The sequence below is a fragment of the Mus musculus genome, chromosome 15 (genome assembly GCF_000001635.26).
Source record: "Mus musculus strain C57BL/6J chromosome 15, GRCm38.p6 C57BL/6J".
NCBI classification, from domain to species: Eukaryota; Metazoa; Chordata; class Mammalia; order Rodentia; family Muridae; genus Mus; species Mus musculus.
Window position 1 is genome coordinate 74,269,995 of NC_000081.6, and position 24,612 is coordinate 74,294,606.

General features: G+C 49.6%; 3 long non-coding RNA genes across 5 annotated transcripts in view; 1 reads left to right on the forward strand and 2 right to left on the reverse strand.

Moving 5' to 3' along the window:
- Gm19859 overlaps positions 1 to 24,612 on the reverse strand; it is a 165,878-nt gene that overhangs the window by 35,407 nt on the left and 105,859 nt on the right. Inside the window, exon 4 of the long non-coding RNA XR_001781685.2 lies at positions 2,712 to 2,840. This is a non-coding gene — a long non-coding RNA (predicted gene, 19859). The remainder of the gene's footprint in view (positions 1 to 2,711; positions 2,841 to 24,612) is intronic.
- On the reverse strand, positions 10,648 to 15,403 carry Gm41345. Its single transcript, XR_875406.1, has 3 exons — positions 15,054 to 15,403; positions 11,599 to 11,723; positions 10,648 to 10,981 (listed from the first exon to the last, which is right to left on the reverse strand). It is a non-coding gene; the product is annotated as a predicted gene, 41345 (long non-coding RNA).
- Gm32839 lies at positions 15,574 to 23,485 on the forward strand. 3 transcript variants are annotated; one of them, XR_384174.2, is made up of 4 exons: positions 15,574 to 15,861; positions 16,705 to 16,755; positions 18,501 to 19,035; positions 19,641 to 20,276. It is a non-coding gene; the product is annotated as a predicted gene, 32839 (long non-coding RNA). The 3 variants fall into 3 exon arrangements; XR_384175.3 differs by lacking the exons at positions 16,705 to 16,755; positions 18,501 to 19,035 and adding an exon at positions 22,915 to 23,485 and having other exon boundaries at positions 15,574 to 16,359; positions 19,641 to 19,936; XR_875405.1 differs by lacking the exon at positions 18,501 to 19,035.

Here is a 24,612-nt window from a genome sequence, read left to right on the forward strand (position 1 = left end):
TTTTATGTGTGTTCTTGACAGTAGATGCATTGTAACTGGAGTAGAAACCATAGGCATTTGAGCAACTTCTTCATGTAACTTGCTTGTGCCTTAAGGAACTGCTCAGGCCCGATTATGTATATACCACTTCCATTTGATAATAGACTACTGCTATGCATATCCTACTTTATGACTTGGTGGGTCCAATTAACAACCAGCTTATGATGGGCAGTCAAGGTCATATGGTAACTTGTTGTCCTATTGTTAAACATTTAGTTTCCACTAAGGACCAAGAGCAGGCCAAGAGCTGTCTTCTGAATGGATAATAGTTGTCTGCAGATGATGGTAGAGCCTTGTTCCCAAATTCCAAAGGTCTCTTCTGTGATTTAGCTACAGAGGCCTTCCAAAGTCTCCAGACAGCATCCCTATCTGCCACTGACACCTCAAGTAGCACTGGGTCTTCTGGATCAAGTGGTCCAAGTGGTAGAGCAGCCTGCAGAGCAGCCCGGGCATGTTGAAGAGTCTTCTTCAGTAGCAGCTTTCTGAGCTACTTGTATACGGGTCAGAGTGAGGAATGTGCTGTCTTCACAATCCAAATAGACCCACTATACAGTGTGCTTCTCTCTTGGTGGTGGGAAAGGCCAGATGCAATAACTTATCCTTCACCTTAGATGGAATATTTCTGCATGACCAACACCACTGGATTCCTGAAAATTTCACTGAGATAGAAGGCTCTTGGATTTTGGTTGGGTTAATTTCCCATCCTTTAATGCACATATGTGTTCCAACCAGTCCAAAGTGGTTGCTACATCCTGCTTACTTGGTTCAATCTGAATATTGCTGTCAATACAGTGAAACAATGTGATATTTTGTGGGACAGACAGATGACCAAGATCCCTTCTAACTACATTATAGCATAGAGCTGGAAAGTTAATATATCCATGAGGTAAAACTATAAAGGTATACTAATGGGAAGCAAATCACTTCTGGTGGTCCCTATGGGCAGGTATTGAGAAGAAGGTATTTGCTAGATCAGGAGCTACATACCAGGGCCATGAGGTGTGTTAATCTTAAATAAGGACATCACATCTGGTACAGCAGCTTCAATGAGAGTTGCTACCTGATTCTGTTTGTGATAGTCAACTGTCAATCTTCATGATCCAACTGTCTTCTGCACTAGCCAGATAGGAGAGTTAAAGGGAGATGTGGTGGAAACCACTACCCCTGCATCTTTCAAGTCCTTGATGGTGGCACTAATTTTTACAATTCCTCAAGGAATATAACGCTGTTTTTGAGTCACTATTTTCCATGGCAGAAGCAACTCTAAAGGCTATTATTAAACCTTTCTAACCATAACAGCACACCCCCCCCCCCAGGTCAGGGAACCAGTGTGAGTTCTGACAACTTCTAAGTATATCTGTCCCGATTTTACACTCTGGGACTGGAGAAATAACCACAGCATGAGTCTAAGAACCATTGAAACTACTGTTGAGTCTGACTCCATTAATGACCTGACTTCCATAAACCTCTACTTTAACTGGAGGGCCATAGTGTTTCTTAAGGTCTCACGGAATCAGCATCAATTCAGAACCAATAATCAACAGACCAAGGAAAGTCTGGTTGTTTCCTTTACATCTGTGTCAGTTAACCTTCTAAAAGGCTATTGGTCCCTTTGGAAAGGACTGGAGAAACGCTAACATCAAAATTCTTGGGTATTTTATCAAGGTCCTCTCATAGGGGAACCTAATCAATCGCTCATTCAAGGACTTCTGTGTGTGCAAACTGGCTCAAGTCTGGAAGTTGGTTTGTGGACCGAGAGAGTCCCTTTTGCCATTCCCAATGTAGCCTTTCTTCCATTTGTTTGAGAATTTTTCCAAATATACAAATCAAACAAAAAGACAGCAGGCTTCTTATCTGTTTCATGCCTAGAAACACCATGACTGATTGAGCCAGTACCAAAGGGGTCCATAAAAACAATGTCACCATACAATTCACTTTGCCTGTGTGACCATTATGGGTCAGGCTGTTATAGACATTACTTTGTCTGCACTGCCCATTATGATGACTGCGATTGCCTTGTGATTCAGTGCTGCCACCTGGCCTCTGCTACTTTGGGGCCCAATTAAATATGCTGCATTTAATTCAGCCAACTGAGCAGCAGCATCTCCAACCCTAAGGTCTGACTCAAGGAAAAGGGCAACAACAAAGCTTATCAAAGACACTGGTGCCCCTCTGTGGCTCAGATTAAAGGTGGATCTTCCCACCTCAAAAGATCTGAATTAGAAGTGGCTCTCCCAATTTAAAGGATTTAGTTAAGGACAAGCAGCCCCTCACAGGTGTAGCCAGCTGGTTGAGTTTTAGTTACTTCTAGCTGCAGCCAAGCTGAAAACCAAGAATAGGCAACACAGTGTCCTAGGGCAGGGACTATCCTTCCGTAAAATGGGTGGTACCTTGGGTAGAGAGCTATCCCTCTCTTCAGGTGGGTAGCTCTCCTGGGTCACAGATAAATAGATGGTCACTTACCCAATAGATGGTGTCACACTATTAGGTAGACTGTAGCCTGTGTTGCTCCACAGGGTTCCAGGATTCCTCCAGCCTGGTACCCTGTCTTCAACTAAGTCTGGGTAACTAGAGCATGCCACTGACTGGCAGGCAGCCCGGAAGCAGCCCACAGCACCTGTAGACAGTAAGTACCAGTGTCTCCTTACGATGTGAGGAGAGGAGTAACTTACCTGAGCAAACAGGGGGAGTCAATGAGGCTTCTTAAGGGGACACATCACTCATAGGAAGAGCCGGGAAATGGGGCCATTCGTTTTGTTCTCTGCAAGGTGGCAAATATGTCCATGCCTCACCCGAGGTGCCTGAAATGTCAAAGAGCAGCTGGAAGTCTAGGGGCAGCGAAAGCCCTCGGTGATTTGCTGAGGTTGCGCCGTGCGTGCCCTGCAGTGTAGGTCTTCTTGTGGCCTTTGCCCCTCCACAATTCTAAGGCCGGTGAGAACAACCTCCTCCAATCTATAGCCTGGCTCATCTGAGTTCAACACACCCATCAACCCGGAAGCCAAGCCTCTAGCTCCACAGACTCCGGGGGACATCCTGCTTGCTTCCCTCGCCATCCTCCTGTGTATGAAGATATTACGATATCGATTCCAGAGCTGCAAGGTGCCGGCTCCATTCATCACTGCCCTGGCTGGGAAGTTGCAATTACTGGAGCCATTGATTGTCCTTAAGCCATTGCCCCAGACCAAAGCCCAACTGGCCCAGGTGTCCAGAAACATCAGGGGCAGAGAAAAGGGAAGAGGACCAGCAACTCAAGAGAGCTACCGTACACTGCGAAGTGTGCTGTAACTACGGACATCATCATTTGGGCTCCCAGCACAACTCCCAGGAAAGAGAGAGCCCTGAGCTAAGGCTCAGAATGACCTTGATCATTTCCCCTCCAGCCTATGGCTGAGTAAACTGCAGGCCTTGCCACTCCTAGGACTGCAAGCAGCGTGGCCTGCCCGAGCCACATTGTTCTTTGCTTGCATCCAAGGTAGGATTGGGTCTGTGCAGAATCTACCTGCATCCTCAGAACAGGAAACACAACTGTCCTCCAGCCTGCCATTTCCTTTTGCTCTTGACCTCATCATCCTGGCCCTTCCCCAGGGGCCTGGGCTCAGTGCTCAGAGGCCAGAACACCCAAGAGGAGGGGTAGCTTAGAACAGTGTGTTATGTTAAGCAAGTATGGCCTCACTGTGGTCAGCCCCTTCTGCAAGGATTACCTTCCTGATCCCAAACTGCCAAGCTGTCCCATGGTCTCCTGTACCCTGCCAGCTTCTCTATCCATGTCCACCCCGAAGGATCCCCATTTCAGGTCCTCAGTTGTTCACATGGTGTCCCGTTCCCATCTAGAGACTGGTAGCACAGTCTATGTTCAGCGGCTGCTCTCTGTCATTATCTCTCCACTACTCCACAGTGTGGCCACTTGTCTCTACCACATTTGCTACTAACTCCACTCAGTGTAACTGTAGGCCCAAGTGCATATTGGAGAAAGGGCTAGAGACAGGACTTCAGCAAAGGCCGAGGACACATCTGAGCAGAGTAGAGCCTCAGTTTACCCTCTCCCTCCCACACCCCTGGTGCCAGCTGGCCATCATCTCAGGTAGTTACTGAAATCTTCTCTGTGACTCAATCTCCTTGCCTGTACAATGGATATAACAGCCTTCACTTTGGCTATGGTGGGGCCACAAAGTATCATACCACACATGAAATGGCTGGTACTCTTCACTCTGACCAACTCACTGCTCAGAGTGTGAGCAGTCATTCTCACCCCATGGGTCGAACAACCCTTTCACAGGGGTCGCCTACGACCACCAGAAAACACAGATATCTACCTTACGATTCACAACAGTAGCAAAATTACAGTTACGAAGAAGAGACAAGATAATTTTATAGGTGGGGGTGAGCACGGCATGAGGAAGATTGAGAAGCTCTGGTGTAGAGCATGATGGGGATTCGTGGACAACTGAGGCAGAACATGCTGGCCTGCCTGTGGTGGACCCAGAGCTCAGCAGCTCAGAGTGACTTGCTTCTACTGCACAGTTCAAAGCAAGGCTAGCTGCAGCTCTCTGGGAGTGATTCACCCAGGATCTAACGGCTTCATTCCTGTGGTTCTACTGCCCCGGACCGTTGTCTATATCCCTAGCTGAGTAAGGGATTGGCCAGACACAACTACTGCCTCAGGGCTGGCCAAAAGTGGCTCCTCCCTTGTTCCACTTCAGCTACACATAACTGTACATGCAGATGTCCTAGCATGTATAAAACTTCCGGAGTCAGGGTACCTGGGTCAGTGCTCCTTAGAAGCAGTGTCCTCCAAGCACTGTCCCAAAACAGGTGGGGGAAACCACAACCTTCTTCCTGGGGGCCACACAGTACAGGCTTCCCTTCCAGGCTCTACCCACTCCCAGCACCCCTTCATATTCACAACTCTCCCTGTTATCCTGCAGCTGGGGCAAGGGGCTGCCACATGAGGCAAGCTGAAGCTCTCCTGTAAGGGCTGAAGAGGGTAAGCAGTTATACAGTGCTCTCCCGCCAACTGCAGTTGATTCAAAGACTGACCTGGGACATAGCTGATACTCCAGGCCTATAGTCTCTGCAAGCTGCTGAACCTGGAAACACAGCTATCCAATAAACCCTGGGGGTGGAAGAGGGTGGAGCCTCCCATAGAACAGATTCAAACACTCAGGCTATGTCTCGAACCAGCCAGTGTCTCTCCCATCCCACTCTGTACCCCTTCCATGTGCAAAGCCTATCCATGGTTGCATCATGGTGTCCTATGGAGATGGACCAGGGTGTCTGGCAGCCAGCCACACAATGGGTGGAGGTGAAGACACAAACAGCTTTGATGCCTGCAATCCCAGAAAGCCACTGCTCAGGAAGAATGGGCCAGGGGGAGGGGGCTCCTCCTGGATCTCCAGATCTGCCCATCATCTGCTGCTAAAGTGCTAGTTTCAAGCTGTCAGGGGACACACATCAGGTCTAATGTGACCTATAGACGCTGAAGTTCTCCTGAGCCACATACTATTGGTGAGAAGCAGCACTAGATTTCATCAGCATTGCGGAGCCCCGCTGCTAGAGTAAGTGCCACCTGTAGCTTTTATCATTATCACTACTGACATCAGTTGACCCTCACAGCTGTCTGAAACCCAGACAATAGTTGGTTGCTAGCTACCCTCACTTTACAGGAAGGAAGTATATAAGAGAGGCCTGTTTGGAGGCCATGCAGAGTCCTGGCAGACATGAGAGTTGAACCCAAGACTATGGATCCCAAGCAGACTATTGCAGAAGCTGCAAATGTCCTACTAGTTCTTTCCACCCATTAGGACAGAGGGTGATACCTCAAGATGGCCCGAGGGAGAAGTGATGAGGAGAGAGAGGTGGAAAGAGTAGAGACCAAGACAGAAAGCTCTCAGCCCTTTCCACAGCCTGGTCATTGACCTGGGCCCTATAACAGCAAGCAGTCCTTGGTCCTAGATCAGGGTTTCACTGATCATCTTACCTTGTCCTCCAAAGACCAGTTCTAGGCTTGACACAAACTCAGAGAGCTTTGTCAAAAGAGGACAGGAGACAGAAGAGAACGAACGTGAAGAAGTAGAGGCAAGGTCCCCAGGACAAAAGAGCTATGAGAAGCCAACATTGAGCAGAAGAGGCCTGTAAAGCTCTCTGTGACCACACGGGCAGGGCGGGCCAGGCCAGGCCAGGTCTCCGCCTCTTCTTATTGCAACCTGTGGGAGATCTGTGTGGAGCAGCATGGAATGCGGAAGCTACCACAAAGGACTGTGGGCCAGGCTTTAGTCTCTGAGCTGAGAAACCATCTAAACGAGCATTGTCTTGGCAGGGAAGTTGTTCTTCTCAGGCTAACTGCCTACCTTTCAGCATAGGTGAGGCCTTGGGAAACTGCAGAACCAAAGGAGGAGAGGTATAGATGGACTTCCTGGGGCTTCTGAGACCCCAGAGCTCAGAGGCCCCAAGAGGCTCCCAGAACCGGCCACTCTAGGCCAGGACTGTCTAGCCTCTGAAAGATAAACACTTTCTTAGCTAAGCCAGTGTTGCTCTTTGAGCCTAAAATGCAGAAGACATTTCTATTTCCCAGGGAGGGCTGTTGGGGGTCTCAATTTTTATAAAGGTGGTCTGGCTACCAAAGGTAAAGGACACGAGATATCACACAGCAGGACAAGGGACAGTCAGGACAGTCTGAACCCCGACACTATAATCAATTCATAAGCATGCTAGTGGCGAGGGAAAAGGAGAAGACTCAGTCAGCACGCTTCCTCAGCTGCGCCAAGCCCTGCGGTTCACCATGCTCCTTTCAGCTCCTTGACCAGGAGCAGAAGGCACTGGACTCCCTGGGGGAGACCCAGCCTCCTCCAAGGACAGGGGTCAGGTGTCTCATCTTTGTGTATGAAGGACGACAGATTCGATTAAGCTAGGCTTGCAACCCACTTAGAATTGATTTGGATATAAATAGGCGACTTAAAACCTGTGCTGGGTACACGAGGGCCAGAGCTGGCCACAGGTCACGCTGAAAGACGCGTGAAATTGTAGCCGTTTTAAATAAGATTAGTGCTGCGACTTCGGGCACAGGATGATACCCACAGCAGAGGGAGGGAGTCTCAGGACACAAACATAACTGGAATAACCCAGACCACATCTGCCTGTCCATCTATCCATTCACCTACATGTATAGATGCCTGTGTGCCTGTGCCTCTGTCTGCTTATTTATCATCCTGTCCATCAGTCCATCTGTGCCCTTTTTTTCCCTCTATCTCTCTCCATCTGCATGTCTGTCTGTCTCCCCATTGTGTTCTCTGGATATCTTACAAGCTGTTTGCTCTTTCTTGCTCTTGTACTCTTCAGACTTCAAGGTTGGAGAGTCAATTATTCATCAGTAGCCAATGTCTTTGGACCCATTGATTTTGTTTCTGGTTCCCCTTGGATCTGGTACCCAGGTTCCGTTTTGATGGCATTAAGTTTGTTGAATAATTAATATGGTAATTTAACCTGAATTCGATGAGTAAATGTTACCTTCTGCTTAGGGGATTGAAAAAGAATCCCCCAAGGAGGTTTTCCCAAACCTGCTAATGTCACCCCAGCACTTGAGAATCTTGTGTCTGCTCCTAGCAGGAGCTCCACCTGCTCCCCAAGAGCTTCTTCCTGGAAGGAGGGAAGCCTTCAATGTGTAGTTGTTCCACCCAGGGGGTTCAGACTTCTGGAGGTGGGGACACTTGGTTATTAGGGGATGTTTCTAGGCTCCCCACACAATACCAGGACATCTTGTCAGCAGGTCCCATCTCCAGGAGCCCCTTCTCCCAGCCAAGCACACTGGAGCCCTTGCAGGGGGTTGGCAGTTTAAAGTTAAAATGGGCCAGGGGTCACACAGGGAAGCAGCTCTAGTGTACAAATACTGTTCCAAATTTGCTCACTTCTAGGTCTGCCAGGCTGTGCTTACTCTCCAAGGATGGGGCAGGAATTAAGTTGCTTTATAAGAGATGTGATACCGTGGTAGAATGAAAAACATATTATGAAAAGTCAAAGTTCTTCACCTAGCCCATTTTAGGCATTGGGAAGGAGTGAGGCATAGCCAGTGTTATTTGGAACTATTCATATGTCAGAAGGACATTTCAAGGCCAAGGCTGTTACTTACACCCCTATCAGACCCTGGCTCATGTGTGGCAACAGGGACAGGCCCTACCTATTAATGATAGACAGGTGACAACATCTGGTGCTAAACTAAGTTCTGATACCAGTATGGATCATTCTTCCTGTCACAAAAGGGAGTGCAACTAGAATCCAGAAGGTAAAAACCAAACCCCATAAGACACAAGTTGGGACTGCTATAAAGGACGATGAAAGACTGCCTGAGACAATTTTAAAGAGGAAAATGGGGGTGGGGGTGGGGGTGGGGTCAGAATGAAAGTGGAGTGTGAGACAGCAAAGACAGGAACAGAGGTGTCCAACAAAGCCAGGAAGAGACCCTAGATAGCTGGACATGGGAGTACCTGCAATTTTAGCACTCAGGAGACAGAGGCAGGAGGATCTCAAAATGTAAGATTTGTGTGGGCTACATAGTGAGAGATCATCTTAAAAGGGAGGTGGGCACAGAAAAGGAAGAGGAGAAGGAGGAATGAAGTGGAAATTTTGGGTTCCTTGGAGAGTCAGTCATGTCGTGTGATATTTTTCTGGAAGTTGTCTTATAAGAGGATGTTTTGCTAAAGCAGACATGTGGTGTTTTTCTAGAAGCTGTCTTGTAAAAAGGGCGTGTGATGTTTGCTGGAGTGGACAATTGAGAAGGTGCATGATGTTTAAAAGAATATAAATATAGCCCCACAGATTGTGAGACAAAGCTCTTGCATCGGTTCGCCTTGCCACTCTTTGCTGGTTTTCCCTGATCTTCACTTGTCATGACTTTGTAGAGAGAAATGCACCTCATGGTATTCTGGCTGCTTCTTGCCATGCTGATTGGTGGAGCCTCGAGGTTTCTTCTGAATGGAGCCACTGCTACTGTGATTCACGTTTGATGTTTGCAATTGGACTCAGCTGCTGTTACTGATTCATGTTTGGAATCACCCCCAAAGGACTACCTCTAAACAGGTCTACATCCCCTGTGTCCTATTAACCTTTCCTCTCCCCTACCTTTGCTTGTTGGGTTAGAAGAGAGGTTGAAGTGTTTAAGAACCCTTATTGAAAGAGGTTTTAAGAAATCCAAGAGGAGGGAGAATACACAACATTCACTTACTCACAGATACTGCCAGGCATCTTGACTGGACTCATGTGCTCTGCATATAATGGGAACAGCCCAGAAAACGTCAGCTTCCCCCATGCTCACACCCTGAGTAAGGCTCTTTCCACTCCCCTCTCCAGGACAGTGCTGTTGTCCTCCTGGTGGAGCTCCTACCTCCCTCTCATCTCCTGTACCCTCTATAGCATTCCTCCTGCAAATTCTCCCTAAAATGCAAATAGAAACCACCCCCAGGTGCCTGTGACCACTGGTTAAGATGCTCCAAAGCTTCTCACTAGGATGCTGGTCTGAAAGTCACCCTGTGAGACACTCTCTTGGCAGGCCTGGGACCCAGACGCATTGCAGATTCTACTGGTCCTTATACTGTTAGCTGAGGAGTCGAAGCAGCAAGAGCAACACCCCCACCCCCACCCCACCCCTATCATATGCACATGCCTCCATCTCTGCTGCCAGCTCTCAGAGCAGGCACTCTGCACACTGAACCCATGGGCCCCTGACTGCTATCACCCTCTTCATGAGAAACTGGTTCTCAACATATCCCTTTCTGTCCTGCTGGCTGGCAGGCCTTCCCCTCCCCCAGGAAGCTGCCTACTACTCAACCCCTCTGCCCCCCTCCTCCTGCCACCCTCATGTGTATTTCATGTTCTGCACTTGGCACTTTATAAAAGGTCACCCGCTTTCATTTCCACGACCCCACTCGACTGTGAGCACCCAGCAGCTCTCTTTTCTACTTGTGCCTGTATTAAATCTAACCCAGAGCAAACTTGCGAGTGATTGAATGATCAACCGTGGCCAAATGCCATGGCCAAATGCCTGTGAGACATATTAGAAGGAAGAGAGGGGGGCAGTGCTCCCTGTCAGTCTCCTGGAGAGTGGCCCCCGGGAAGGGAAATCAGGGTGTCTCTACCTCCAGAGTGACAAACTCTATAGAACCAGAGGTGCTTTGCAGCAGTCCAGGTATAATACACTACAACCCTCCTGTGCTTGAATCAGAGCTTGTAGCATCGGACCTAGGGGCTCACTACCTGCGTTGTCTTACCTCTCTATTGGAAATACCAGGGGACCAGGCCTCAGAGCTTTGTGCACACCTAGGGCTGTGTACCAGAACCACAGCTTAACAGTAGATGTTACTTCTCCTACCTGGATGCAGACCTCCAGCCTGAGAGCTCTACAATAGTGCCTTCAAGAGACACTAAGGTGAGTCTATCCTCCCCTCTCTTTGTTTCTGTGGCCACCAGCCACCCTGGAGTCCATTGGTTGGCAGACTCACAGCCTCAATCTCAGCAGCAAACAACCTCTGCACATGGCCAGGGTTTCTGAGTCCATGTTTCCACCTAAAAGGGATATTAATGACTGGATTGTGTCTGTGAGGCCTCTTTGGAATAATCGCACCTGCAGACTCTATAGACAACAAAAGGCCACATCTTAGGTACTTATATAATGATATATACATGGCGTGAAGAACGTGATACAACTTAGTGCACTAACATCCAAGTGATACACTTGGATACACTGACACCCAAGGGAATCAAAGCTCTGTGAGCCCAAGGCTGTGCAATGCAGCAGTGACCAAGCCTGGCCTACCGCATCTGCCTCTTCTTGAGCCTCAGACTTGACAGACACATCTGCTGGTGCAGAGGCTAGACGCTATCCAACAGCAGCTCTCTCCACCAGGAGTTCCGTGTAGGTGGCATTCCTGCATGGTCACCATGCTTGAGGACACCCCTAAATTTCCAGGGGAGAAAGCTGATTATGCCCTGAGCATGGCCGTGGAGGAGAAGCAGAGGATGAGGCTGGACAGAGGCCTGCTGAAGTTCCCAGGGCTTTTCATTCAACAGAAGAATGCAAACTGCTCATGTAGAGTGAAACCTAGATGATAGATCCCTGCTAGGCTGCCTACCTGAACCTCCCACTTCCTGGTCTGTGCACTCAGCCACTGAGTCAGGAAACAAAACCTACTTCAGCTACCTCCTGAGTCATCCACCGACTTCCTGTGAGACTTGAATGCATGTGTGTGTATGGGTATAAAGTTATCACCCTTGTTCTGTATAAAATGACATTGGAGAGAGACAACGACCTCTTTCAGTTACTTCTGTGTGGTTTGCCCTTGCTGAAGTATCAGTGAGGTAGACAAGGAGAGCCAGTGCTCAGACCCCATGTTGTAGGTAAGGAAACTGAGGAACAGAGACATTGACAAAAGAACAGAATGGGCCAAGTCCAGGACTCTGTCTGCATGCCAAGAATTTCCTGGTTCAAGTCAAGTCTACCATAGCTGACTGGCCACAACCCCACACTCACCCATGCCCACCTGTCTCCCCAGCTCCTCTGTCAATGGTTCTCACCTAGGCCATGTGCCTTATGTGTTCAAGAATCCAATCTCTTCAACCCCAGTGGCCCAGGCATGACAGTAGCCACGTGACTCTGAGCTATGAGATAGAAGCCCTTGATGCTGAAGTATGGGCGCTCTCTGAAATAAATCGTGAAGTTAGCATGAAATACAGTGGCCAATCCCGCTGCACCTACACCCTCATCGCTATCACTCATCTAAAATGAAAGTGTCCTAATTCTGACATCAGGACTGGCTCACGTTCATCATAGTAGCCCTGGACACACAATTTATTTGAGGGTTCTCCTGCCTCTGAAATACAACCCACCAGGCCTGGGTGGGCCAGAAAAGATGGGCAGATTATCTGTAATCACTGTAGATCTACAATGATACAGCATGTGTGTGTGTGGCCCTTAGGCCACAAACCCATTCACACTGTCACACGCAGGGCTTATAATTGATTTATGTCTGGGGTGCCAACAACAACGTCTGGTTAAGGCCCAACAGGATCCAGCTCAGATGACACTCCAAAACCCACAGCTCATGTGCATTTACAGAAACACACAGGACACAGGTACACACATGAACACATATGCATGCAGAACACATGCTTATGTACCTCAGTGTGTATCACACACAGCTCTCATGCATGCATACAGAGTACATATACAACACGTACACACACACATCATATAGATGTGTATTTGCCACACCTGTGCACACCAATGCAGATGTGCACATTTGTGAATATCATATATATGCAGAAGTACCATACCAGAACATACATGAACATACATGTACACATGTGTATATACACAGAGAACACATGTATGCATGTGTACACTAAGGCACACATGCTTACATACAGATCACACACATATACAGACTACACACTTGCACATGTACAGACACACACATCAGCACAGTTGCACACAGACCACCCACACATCCCATCTATTTGATGAGGAAATAAAACTTCTCACCTTTGAGTCCAGCGTCTACTCTACAGTGCTCAAATCAATAGTGAACACTGGCTGATGCCTTCTCTGCCTTGGGAATCCTGCCAGCTTGCAGCAGAGAGCATGTGTGTCGTGCCAAGCACATAAGCAGCACCGAATCTATTTTCTTCAGGTAAAGGCAGGCAATTGCTTTCAAGCAATCCACAACTAAGACAAAAGCTCTCTGCATGTGTTTTGGACACTGTAACACATCAGGTCCTCAAGAGTCACAACTTGTGCTTGGCTGGGCACACCTGAGTCCTTTGACCTGCATGCCGGAGCTCAGCCTGGGGCTAGTGGCCTTCCTAGCCCTTGCAAGTTCCCTCAGGCAGAGCCTGAGGCATGGGCTATGCTGCCTTTCCTCACTTTGGTCTGTGGATTCACTGTAGGACAGGGACAGGGTTGGGACTGCCTGCCTTCTGGCAGCATTGTGGGAGGACCTGGAAGTCGCATCGTAAATGTCAATGAAGCCGGCTCCCAAACAAGCTCATTTTTTCTGAGCCCAGATGCACCCAGGCCTGGACAGGGAGTTGTCAGTGGTTATGAATGGCTCTCTCATGGAATGAGCAGGGCTCTGGGAAAGATGCTTTGAAATTTGCAGCATGGAGGTTTTATTTATTTATCTATTTATGTCCTGCCTTGTTCAGAAAGGATTTAAGGCAGCTTATGAAGATACATAAAACAGAACAAAGAAACGGCAGCAAAGCAGCGGGGAGTCTGAAGATGCAGGAGACAGGGAGGGTGCAGCAAACCCTGCCTGCAGCCAGAGGTGGCAGTCACAGCCTCCCTGGTGCTGCTTGCCCACAGGGACACTTAGGCCTCTCCTGCAGCCTCTCTGAGCCCCAGCTTTCTGTCCTCCAGCCGAAGGAGCTTCCTGTCTCCCTGTGAACTTCCTTCACTGAACTGAGAATCTAAGTTTGTGTTTTTAGGGTCATGAATACTTCTGCGTGCAAACACGCACGCACACACAGATGGAGACAGAGACAGTCAGAGAGAAAGACAGACAGACAGACAGACAAAGAGAGGAGGAGGAAGGGGGAGAGAATCTTCAAGGTGTGAACCTATGCATGGACACACACACACACACACACACACACACACACACTGTGGCAGCAAATCTCTACATAGAAACCTTCAGACTGGCCTTGGGCCTGTTGCTATTGGCTAGTCTCCACTCTGATTGGCTTGAGCCCCTATGCCACTCCCTCGTACACCCCGAAGCCCCACTAGGAAGACAATCTAAGGCAATCTATGTTTTGTAGACTGTTATTTTTTGTTTTGTTTTGAGACATGGTCTCCCTATATCCCATTAGCTGTCCTAGAACTCACTACGCAGACCAAGCTGGCCTAAAACTCACAGAGATACTCGAGTCTCTCTCTGCCCCTGGGCACTGGGATTAAAGGTTGTGCTACAGTACCCAGTTGACTACTATTATTTGAAGGGCCAGCGTCATCTTTGCCTTGTGCACCCATACCCTCTATATTGACTATTTTCATTTCTCTACTTGCTTTGCAACCTATACTGCTGGGAGCAATATCTTCCCCAAAAGAAGCCCATGCCCTCAAGTCTAGAACCTCCAAAAGCAGCCTAATTGGTAAAGTGTCTTTGTGGATGTAATTAAAGACCTGAAGTGAGAACCCCGAATTTAGAGTATCCCAGGCATCAACACCAGGTGGAGAGAGCAGAGGCTGGGGGCAGCGAGAGAGACAAGACAGGTAGAGCCACCCAGGAGCTTGGACTATGGACACCTTGAATTCAGACTTCCAGCCTCCGGGGTGATGTGAGCCGAAGTTCCTGTTTCTTAAGACACTAACTTTGTGATCATTTGTCAGGGCAGCCACAGGGAATCGCTGCACCGACCGACTCTGTTGTTTACACACTATATATAATAGAACCCACAGGCCCACAGCTATGCCCCACACAGCCATCACACAGAGCTCACTGCAGGCCCCCGCCCGATGCTGTCCCTGCAAGCCCCTGCCAAGGTCATCTCCCTTTCTACTCTGAGGCATTTTACAGGCTAAATAGATGTGGTCCATCTTCTGCGGCCCAGAGGCACCCACCACTGTGGATCACGCCTTCCTCTCTTCCAGGCACAGCTTCCTGTGTGTCCTCTGCCCTCAGCCCTCAGGGTAGGTGAGTGAAGCTGACCACATAGATTCTGGGCACAACTTATGCTTCCTGTGTTTAAGATAACTTCCCTGAGGTTCAAACTAGTCTTATTTTCTTCTGGTAAACAGAAGTCCAGAGACAATGTGTGATCAAACAAACGAATGAATGAATGAATGAATGAATGAATGAATGAATGAATGATCTTTCCTAGTTCTGCCTCCCAGTTACCACCCAACATGGGACCAATCACTGAAACTCAGTGAATCCAGGTTCCTGGTAATCCGTAGACAGTGAAGGTCTGACCCCTTGCTCAGCTCCCGGCCCCTCCCACCATGCAGCAGCTGGAGAAGCTACACCCACCTGGAACCAGCACGAGGATTATCCAGGCTTCTATACAAAGCAATTTCTAAGCCTTTTAAAATCCGTCTTGGAACATGGTGGCATATAAATAAATAAATAGACCCAAAACGATTTCCATCTGCTTTCTCTACACCAGAAATCTCCAAGTGCCCCTGCCTAGGTGCCTATATCAGTTAGTGGAGCACCGGGCTCTCCCACGGCCCTGCATGAACTCTGTGGTCCCTCCTGGGGACCAGCTCAGCAGCTGGGCTATGCAGCCTGCTCATTGTGAACTGTCAGCTAACAACTACTAATCTTCAATCAGACTTTTATCAAGAGTTTCTCTCTCTCTCTCTCTCTCTCTCTCTCTCTCTCTCTCTCTCTCTCTAAGACTGTGAATATCAGTATAGCAGCTGTCACAGGTCATTACCAGCTGCATCCTCCCCCTATTATGACAAAATAAAGTCTGATAGAAAGATGGCAGGAGCTGCAATCCACAGCTTATCTGGAGATCTGAGAGAGAGAGAGAGAGAGAGAGAGAGAGAGAGAGAGAGAGAGAAATGGGACACCATCTCCCTGCACAGCCACCTTCAGTGTCCAGTACCCACACAGATACACAGATGCAGCCAGTGTGTACTTTCAATACCATCCAGACCAGGGAGAGAAAGGGCAGACATAGACAGGCCAGGAAGCCAAGGAAAACTCTATGTGGCCCTTTAGAGGACCACATGCCTCTTGGGGGCAGGGATGATAGGAAATAATGTTCACAGACATCCCTTGGAACTGTGTGGTGATTGTGTGAGACACAGAATGCCAGCACTGCCCTCGGGTAGGGACCCTATGATCAAGACGCGGGGAGGTGGTGGTGGCCTTGATATGGGTGTAGTATGGTGGTCACAGGACAGAAGTGGGAAGGGACAGTGTAGCATGGCTCCAAGCTTTCTGCAGGGCTGAGGGAGTCATCTGGTTGGGAGTGGGGTGGGGGTGTCAGTCGTTTGGAGCTGCCAGGATGAGAAATGTACCTGGGTGACAGGGACGTGACAAATGTGTCTTCCAGTTCTGGAAGCCAGAATCCAGATTAGACTGGCATAGGGTTGACTCCTTCTGGGGCACTAGGGGAGCACTTGCTGGAGTATTGAGAATCCAGCCGAGAGTCTAGAAGTCTCTGCCTCTATCGCAAAAAAAGTATATCAATAGGTCAGGGTCCCAAGGAAGATTGGGATGTCTGTCACAGGCCACTCAGCACTGGAATCCTCAGGGATAGTGACCATGTCACAGGCTTCATTCTTGGCATGAAAGCCTTTTGGCTCATCAGGAAGCGTCAGAGGTATGATATGGCAGGGACCCCACGCTCTCTGTCAGCATTAGGGTCATGACCTTCTGCCTCACCTTAGAGATGTGTCTGAGGCCACCCTGGGGCTGTCCAGCCTGCACTACCTGCCTCAGACCTTCTATCTGGGCTCCAGCTACCCACAGCCTCTCTCCCTTTGATGCAGCTACAGTGACTAGTCAGAGACATTACCAGCTGTGGGGATGCCTATTCATAGCTTTCAGGGACCTTGGAAGCAGGGCGCCACCTCACCAGCACTTTAGCGGGGCCACACCTATATAGGCGACCTCCTCTTCCGAGGACCTTTAAAACCAATCTCACTCTGTGCTTCTCTCCTGCAAGAACGGTGGTGATCCAGGAACACTGAGCACCTGTCCCTGTGCTAGACTATGGGTATGTTTAACAGCAAACTCGTCAGGAGAGGAAGCTAATCTGGCTTAAGCCCGGAATCAGCTCTGAGATAAGGCTCCTAGAAGAGTCGTAGCCGTGGATGGGGGCCAGGGCTGGCAAAGTAGAGCAGGTGCCAGTTGCAGATCTGGCTACCACTAGACAATTCTTCAACCAGAGCCCAGCCATGGTTTGTGGATATCCTGCCTAAACTCCACACAACCTCTTCCTCTTCTTCATCTTCCTTCTCTTCCTCCTCTTCTTCCTCCACATCTTCCTTCTCCTCCTCCTCTTCTTCCTGTTCCACCTCTTCCTCTTCTTTCTCCTTCTCCTTCTATTCTTCTTCCTCTTCATCCTCCTTCTTTTCCTCCTCCCCCTCCTCCCTCTCCGTCCCTCCCTTCTTCCCTCCTTTCTTCCCTACCCCCCCTATAAGCCATAAATGACAAGCATTGGGACACTTTAAATGAGCACACTTCACACAAAGGAATGAGAGGTTACCAGCCTGAGCAAGCTCAGCCTCTGGCCTGTAAGAAAGGATACAACCATCAAAGAACCACCCTGTCCTCTGTCACATGGCTCTGGGAACTACAGAGGAAGAAGGCCCATGTCTCTCCCATCCTGGCCTATTACAGTGCACTCATTCACCAAGCATCAGCCACCCCACCCATCCACCATCCACATTGCCCACACTCCCTCTCTCCCACCCTGTCCACCAACAATCCTAACCACTTATGCCCGCACCTTCCCCATTCATCACCTATGGGTCCACCCATACCCCAACTCTCACCCCCATTCATCATCTACCTGTTTCCCATCCGCCCATCATCCAGCCACCCACCCATCCATTAAGTGGATACTGGTTGAGTTCCTGGTGTGTCTGAGATGTTGTATTAGGTATGCAGGTCGCAGTTTAAGAAGAAAGCCCTGGGGCTGAGGAAATGGCTCAGCAGGGAAGAGAGCTTTCTGTAAAATCAAGAGTACATTCACATCCTCAGCACCTACTTAAAGGCCCAGCATGGCTGTGCATGCCCATAAACCTAGCACTGGAGGGTGGAGACAGCTGGCTGTGCATGCCTGTAAGCCCAGCACTGGAGGGTGGAGACAGCTGGCTGTGCATGCCTGTAAGCCCAGCACTGGAGGGTGGAGACAGCTGGCTGTGCATGCCTGTAAGCCCAGCACTGGAGGGTGGAGACAGCTGGCTGTGCTTGCCTGTAAGCCCAGCACTGGAGGGTGGAGACAGCTGGCTGTGCATGCCTGTAAGCCCAGCACTGGAGGGTGGAGACAGCTGGCTGTGCATGCCTGTAAGCCCAGCACTGGAGGATGGAGACAGTTTAGACAAAGCAAAGCTTAGGCACAGTGAAAGACCTTGACTCAAAAATAATGTGGAGAACAACAGAGACAGCCCTGGGGTCTTCCTCTGGCCTACACATGCAGGTGCATGGGCTTACCCACGTGCACATACACCAGACAGAGAAGAGGAAGGAGGAAAAGGAGGAGGAGGGAGAGAAGGAGGAGGAGAAGGAAGAGGATGAGGGAGAGGAAGAGGAAAAGGAAGAGGAAGAGGGAGAGAAGGAAGTGGAGGAGGAGAAAGAGGAGAAGGAGAAAGAAGAGGAGGAAGAAAAGGAAAAAGAGGAGGAGGAGAAGGAGGAGGAGGAGGAGGAGGAGGAGGAGGAGGAGGAGGAGGAGGAGGAGGAGGAGGAAAAGGAGAAAGTTTTACTATCTGAGCCCTTTGCCATCATTTTCCAAATCAGATCTAAACCTCGATGCCTGGCACCAAGCTCTCTCCTAAGTGGCCTCACCATCCCAGTCTCTGGGGGTTCTTCCCACCACCATCTGAATTCCTGACAGTTGTCACCGAGTCCTTGCTGCCCCTTCATGCCTATGTTGTACCCTGTCTCATGCCCTCCTTCCTGGATCCCTGCTCAGCTGCGGTGCTACCTCCACCAGGGGGCTTTCCTGACTCTATGAGGTGACCTGGCTTCTCTCCTCACTACAGCACTGGGGCCAGCACCTGTCCCTACCGTGCAGAAGCCCTGGCACATGCCAGCTGTTCCTAGATCAAGCTCCCCCTGGCCCATCATGTACAACACAACAGAGAGGCTGTGTTCTCTCTCTCTCTCTCTCTCTCTCTCTCTCTCATAAGCCATAAGTGACAAGCACTGGCACTTTAAACGAGTGTACTTTACAGCATATTGCTGAAGTGTATACAACCTAGGCAAGCTCCAGCCCCCAGAGCTTCATGTAGAAAAGGGCTCAACCATGAAAGAGCTCAGCCTGAAGCCCAACGTGAGTTTCCCTCACTCTCCAGCCATCAGCACAGGAGACACAGTAGCTGCTGGTCTAGTTAGTTCTCTGCAGCTCCTTTATGGGGGACAGGCCCTTTCCTTGAGGGCAGAGCCTCTCGAGGGCTGTCTAACTGCCACAAAGGCATGTGAGGGGGTTGGATGGCACTTAGGTCATAGGCTGAAACAGTGACAGATGATGTCAGAGAGACATACATGGCTATGCTTTGATGCTGTGCAGCCTTCAGAGGTGGCCCTAGGCCTGGTCCATTCTACCCTTTCACCTACCTTGTGGCTGTCTTAGGGACTTCCCAAGGGTCTAGGAGAAGTCCATATTCCCAAATAGGGCCCAGGGCAGACAAGGCTGTCACCAACAGATGATTTGTCCTTGTGATCAAGGATCTTCAGTCCTTGTTGTCTAAGGAGAGTTGACTCTAGGCTCCTGGTCCTTCTGAGGGTCTCAGCATCTTCAGAATACCCACTGAAACCTGGGATACCCAGCCCTCAACCTGAAACAAGCACTATGGGTGGGAGCATCTCTACCCCTCCAGCTTGCAGAGCCTGTGCACATCCCTTCTCACAAGCGGTTGCTGTCTGTTTTCTTACCAGACACCGAAGTCCAAGGACAGAGCCCATGGCTGCTCCCATCAAGTGCCAGGTGGACAGTAAAGAGGCAGAATGTGAATAAACAAGTCCACAGAGCCACTGACACGAGAGTGGTGACAGCCGTCCTTTCCATGAGAGGCCCCTTACCACCCTGGACCCTGGCCAAAATACCAATCCATTCAACTCATCCATCAGCCTGACAGGCCCTGATTCAGTTGCCCCGATCCTGGATTGTTCTGACCTGCAGAGGAGAAGCACATCGGTAGCAGAGGGAGGACTTCAGGAAGGGCTGGAGCACGGTGGGTGACTCTCCATCCCTGCAGTCTTCTGTCCATCTGGGGCCACACGCTGGTCACTCCCCATTGGCCCTCATCATCCCAGGGCCCACAAGCCGCCTTCAGCAGTAGGCAGGAGTCATGGACAGATTCAGTCTCCCTTTACAGGACTGGGAATTCCACCTGAATGTGTCACAGATCCTACTCACTTCTTCGACAGACACAGGCTGGAGGATGTTGGGGCAAGGCTCTAATCTAGAGCTGTCATAATAAGACTATTAGTGTTACTAACTAGCCTCATGACAAGCATTGGGCAATCCTTAATACCTCTATGCTTTGAGGTTCTTCCCTATCGTTATTTCCCAGGAACATCATTGCAATAAAAGGGACCCATGGGTAGAAAAGTCTCTGGGAGCTCTTAGCTGGGAGTAATGGGGGGAGGGGCATTTACAGGGGGTGGGGGAGAGGTCAATCCCAGGAGACCATTGAGTGTAAAGGGGTAGAGTTGCTTCCCTGTGTGGGGCTTTGAGAGCTGGGCTGGATCCTCTCACTGTACAGGAAGAAGCCCGACTCACAAAGGCCATAACATTTGCTCAGAGGGACCAAAAACTGGTATCTGTTCAAGTCTGGGTTCTGCAGATGCTTTGCAACAAGGGACTCTCCCCACTTGGGAGCTTATGAGGGGTGATATTTTTCATGTGTCCCAGCCTTCAGGAAGGCCAGGTCTTGCTTTTCTCACAACAGCTGACAAGTGAAAAGGCCAACATCCAGCCACGCATCTGATCACACCTTGGCATCCCTCTCTGCTAGCAGCGGGGTCAGGCTGTTCCTGTATCAGCAACCCGGGCCAGAGGAGAGGAGAGGAGAGGAGAGGAGAGGAGAGGAGAGGAGAGGAGAGGAGAGGAGAGGAGAGGAGAAGAGAGGATGAGCCCCAGACCACCAGAATATGTTCTTAATGCTAGCTCCAGGATAGACCTATAGACCACCAGACCATGTTCTCGATGCTAGCTAGCTCCAGAATGGACCCATTTTTCTCTGATCCAAATTTCTTCTGGGCCAAGAAGGGCTGAGACTGGAACTCTGTGTCTTAAAGCCCAGGGAATACCTATCAACCAAGTGCGCATGTGATGGGCACCATGCTAGGAGTACTGTGTCCATAGACTCCATGGTATCAAAGGTCCTCACTCTCCAGATTTCCTGACCTCAGCCCAGGCCATCCTCCAATCCAGCCCAATGACCACATCCCAAGATGAGTTTATCTTACTATCATACCCCACTACGCCCATGGTAGGCGAAGAGTGGGGCCCTGAAGATAGAAGATATACCCATATACTATCAGCACCGGGAGGTTCTTTACAGATAGGTTTAGAAAGATGAGCACAGCACAGGTAAAGAAGCTGGGCCTAGCAACTAGACCCCTGACCACACTCCCACACCTCATGTATACATGAATGCCTACATATACATTCATATATGTATGAGTTTATGTGTTCACTCACACGTGTGAAGTATCTTTGTGTGAATGTATATGCAAATGGGTGTGTATTTGTAGATTGTTCTCAGGTGCAGGTGTGCTGTGAACACATGCATGGGTGTGGGTTCTATGTGTGCAACGATGTCCATGTATGTCTGTTCATAGGTATGGATGGGTGTTGTGTGCATAGTAGGTTCCTAGATATAGGTGTGGCTTGAGAATATGGTACACAGTTGTGGGTGTGTCTAAGTGAAATCTACAGGATGTGGAGCCCTTCAGCCAGGACTCCCCAAAACCACAGAGAGGGTTGGCTAGGGGGAGTCCTGTACATCTCAAAACCACACATTGAAGGCTGCTAGGCTGGGGCTCCAACAAAGGAAGGCTGAACCTGGTGGGTCCATCCATATTCTGGAATGCCTACAGAGGTATGAGGTTAATCCATTGCTGAAGACCCACGTTGTCATTCCAATGGTCTCAGTCAGCCTGGCCAGGTGCTCCTGTGTGGAGCACAGCCAACACCACAGGGCCCAGATCTGACCTCTGTCCTTTAAAGATTTGATATATGCCTTCATATCAGGACATGGAGAGACAAGAGTGTGGAACCCCTATCCTCATTCTCAGGGGGCACATTCCTTGATCCCCTCCTCCATAACCAGGGCATTGGGGATAACAGGAAGCTACAGGGAGGGAAAACCAGAAAAATGCCTGCTATAGTCATGGTGCAGATGGAAATGAGGAATTGGTGAGGGGTGATGAGAGCAGCCAGAAAGTGACCCTGGGCACAAGTCAGCCATGGCGAGGGAGCCACAGTGGTGGATTTGAGGGGGTGCTGTGTGTCTTAGCAGCCACCATGAGGACCAGTTTCCCTAGTTTTAAGTGACAATGTTCTTGGAACATTGCTGAGGGCCCAGAAAAACTGAGGCAGCAGCAGTTAGCATGCCCACCTTGTCTAGGCTCCACACACATAGGATGTCTTGGGCAAAACTCCTGAGAGCCCCTGCCCTCTATCTCTCATGCCCAGCTTGTTCTAAGGAAGCCCACCTTCCACACTTGGCTTGCTCTAAGGGAGACCTCTGGGTGAGCATCATGTTTCTAAACCCTTCTGCATGACGTGTGCTCTGGCAGTGTTCATCATTAGCAATGTGCCTAAATGCCATGAGAAGTCATGATAGTGTGATTAGGAACAAATTTGATTATGATTATGAATCCTTATTAGATGCTTAGAAAGCTCTGTAATCCAGCTAGACACTTTCATACCCCACCAACGGCATGTCCACTTCCTGGAGAGGACTTCCTTCCTGTAGGTTGTCAAAAATGCAATGTTTCTGAGGCGCATCTTGTTTTGTTGCAAGAGGGAAATGTTCTGCGAGGTTGACATTTGTGATAATATATTATGTCAGGTGAAATAGGCAAGAAGTTAATTAAAGTCAGAGAGTTAATTAATGGGACCCGATACACATTAGCGATCATTACCTCATCTGAGAAGAGTAATTAAAGTGGCGTTGCTGGTGTTTCTGTGTTCTCCCAGGTACTGTGTTGACATAGCATATAAGTCACTCAATGTCGGAGGGGTAACTCCCATCATGTGGCAGCTGGGACAGCTGGATGGAGCAGCCGTAGCAACTGGATTTGAAAGCAACCTCAGACCTGCAGAGCTCATATCTGGTGGAAAGGGACGTATACTGGTATATGTGGACACAGGGATAGCCAACCTGAAGCTGCAGAGTCAGGAGAGAAGAAGGCAAACAGCAGGGCAGCCCGTTCTGGATAAGCTGAGGGACCATAGTCATGGCACAGATGTCTATAATATAATCTGTGAGAGAGCTTGTGACAACACTCACAGCATGCCCCAATTTGGACACTAAGCCCCATGGTCACAGAGAGAGGAAAGACCTTAAGGTGCTCACTGTGACAGGATGGGTATCTTCTGGTGTCTCCATGGGTGTGCACACATGCAGGAGCGTCTGAAACTGATGGCAGAGGTAGGGTGGGCCGAGGGGACAGGAAGATGAGTATGCGGCAGGGGCATGGCTGCCTTGCACGATTGGCCTGAGGCTTTGCTGTGTGAAGTTAGCAAGGTAATATTGATGGGGCCTGGAGGTCACTGGCCAAAGCCTTGGGAATGGGATTGTCCTTTGACCTAGGAAGGAGAGAACACAGCAGTGACCAGGATGGAACTGGGCACTTAATCAAAAATAGACCTGATAGGTGCACACAGGGTCAAGGGCCAGAGGGCCGGAAGGAGGAAGTCCAATTGGACAGTATCAAAAGGCAGATCTCAGGCTGGGGATATGGCTCAGTGGTTGAGCCTGCTTGCTGCCTTTGCAGAAGACTCAAATTCAGCCCCTAACATCCATGTCTGGTGGCTCACAGCCACCTGTAACTGCAGCTCTGGCCTCTGAAGGCACCCACACCACATATCAACACTCACATACACATATTTTAAAAATAAATTTATCTTTAAAATAGAAAATCAGACCTAAAGATAGGACTGGCCCCTCCACTTTGCTGAAGAGCAGGGTCTCCAAGGCTTGCAAGTTTCTGCTCCCTCTCTGTCCCCTGGGCCTAAAGCCCTCCTGGACTTGGGGTCAAGCTGAGGGTCTGTGGTAGGGTACTCAAGGTCATGGGACTGTCAAGCCACATTTGTGGATTTCGAACAGGCAGATGACAGCTTGACAACAATGGCCCCTTAGCCATCTCTACTCTTAGCCTTCGGTGGTATCCTCAGCAGTAAAGGCTTGGGCTCTAATTTGCTGTCACCTATCTGTTCTGGGCAGTCATAACAGTTAATTGTTGTAAGATGACATTCCTCAGAGACCACCAGGCCAGCTGCGAGGGCTGAGGGACTGTTACTGGCAGCATTGAACCATTCCGAAGTGGAGCGCATCCCTTCCGGCAAGCTCTGAGATGGCATTTCCGCCTCAGGCAGCTGTGACTCACTGCTCTGTACGGTTGGTCATCCCACCCACACGGAGAGGCTCTTGATGTACAGCCCCTAGGGACTGCCATCGTGCACAATCTCACAACAAACACGCCAGTCTGTGCCCATGGTGCTGATGGTCAGCCAGAGAAGAGCTCGCCCACAGGGAAGAGAAATAAGGAGGAGTGACAGGGCAAGTGAAGTGAGCATGGCCGCCAAGCAAGGCAGCTGGACTCAGGATGCAGGGGCCTCACTCAGCAACATTCAAGGCAACAGCCCGTGCAGGGGCTCAAGGCAACAACCCTG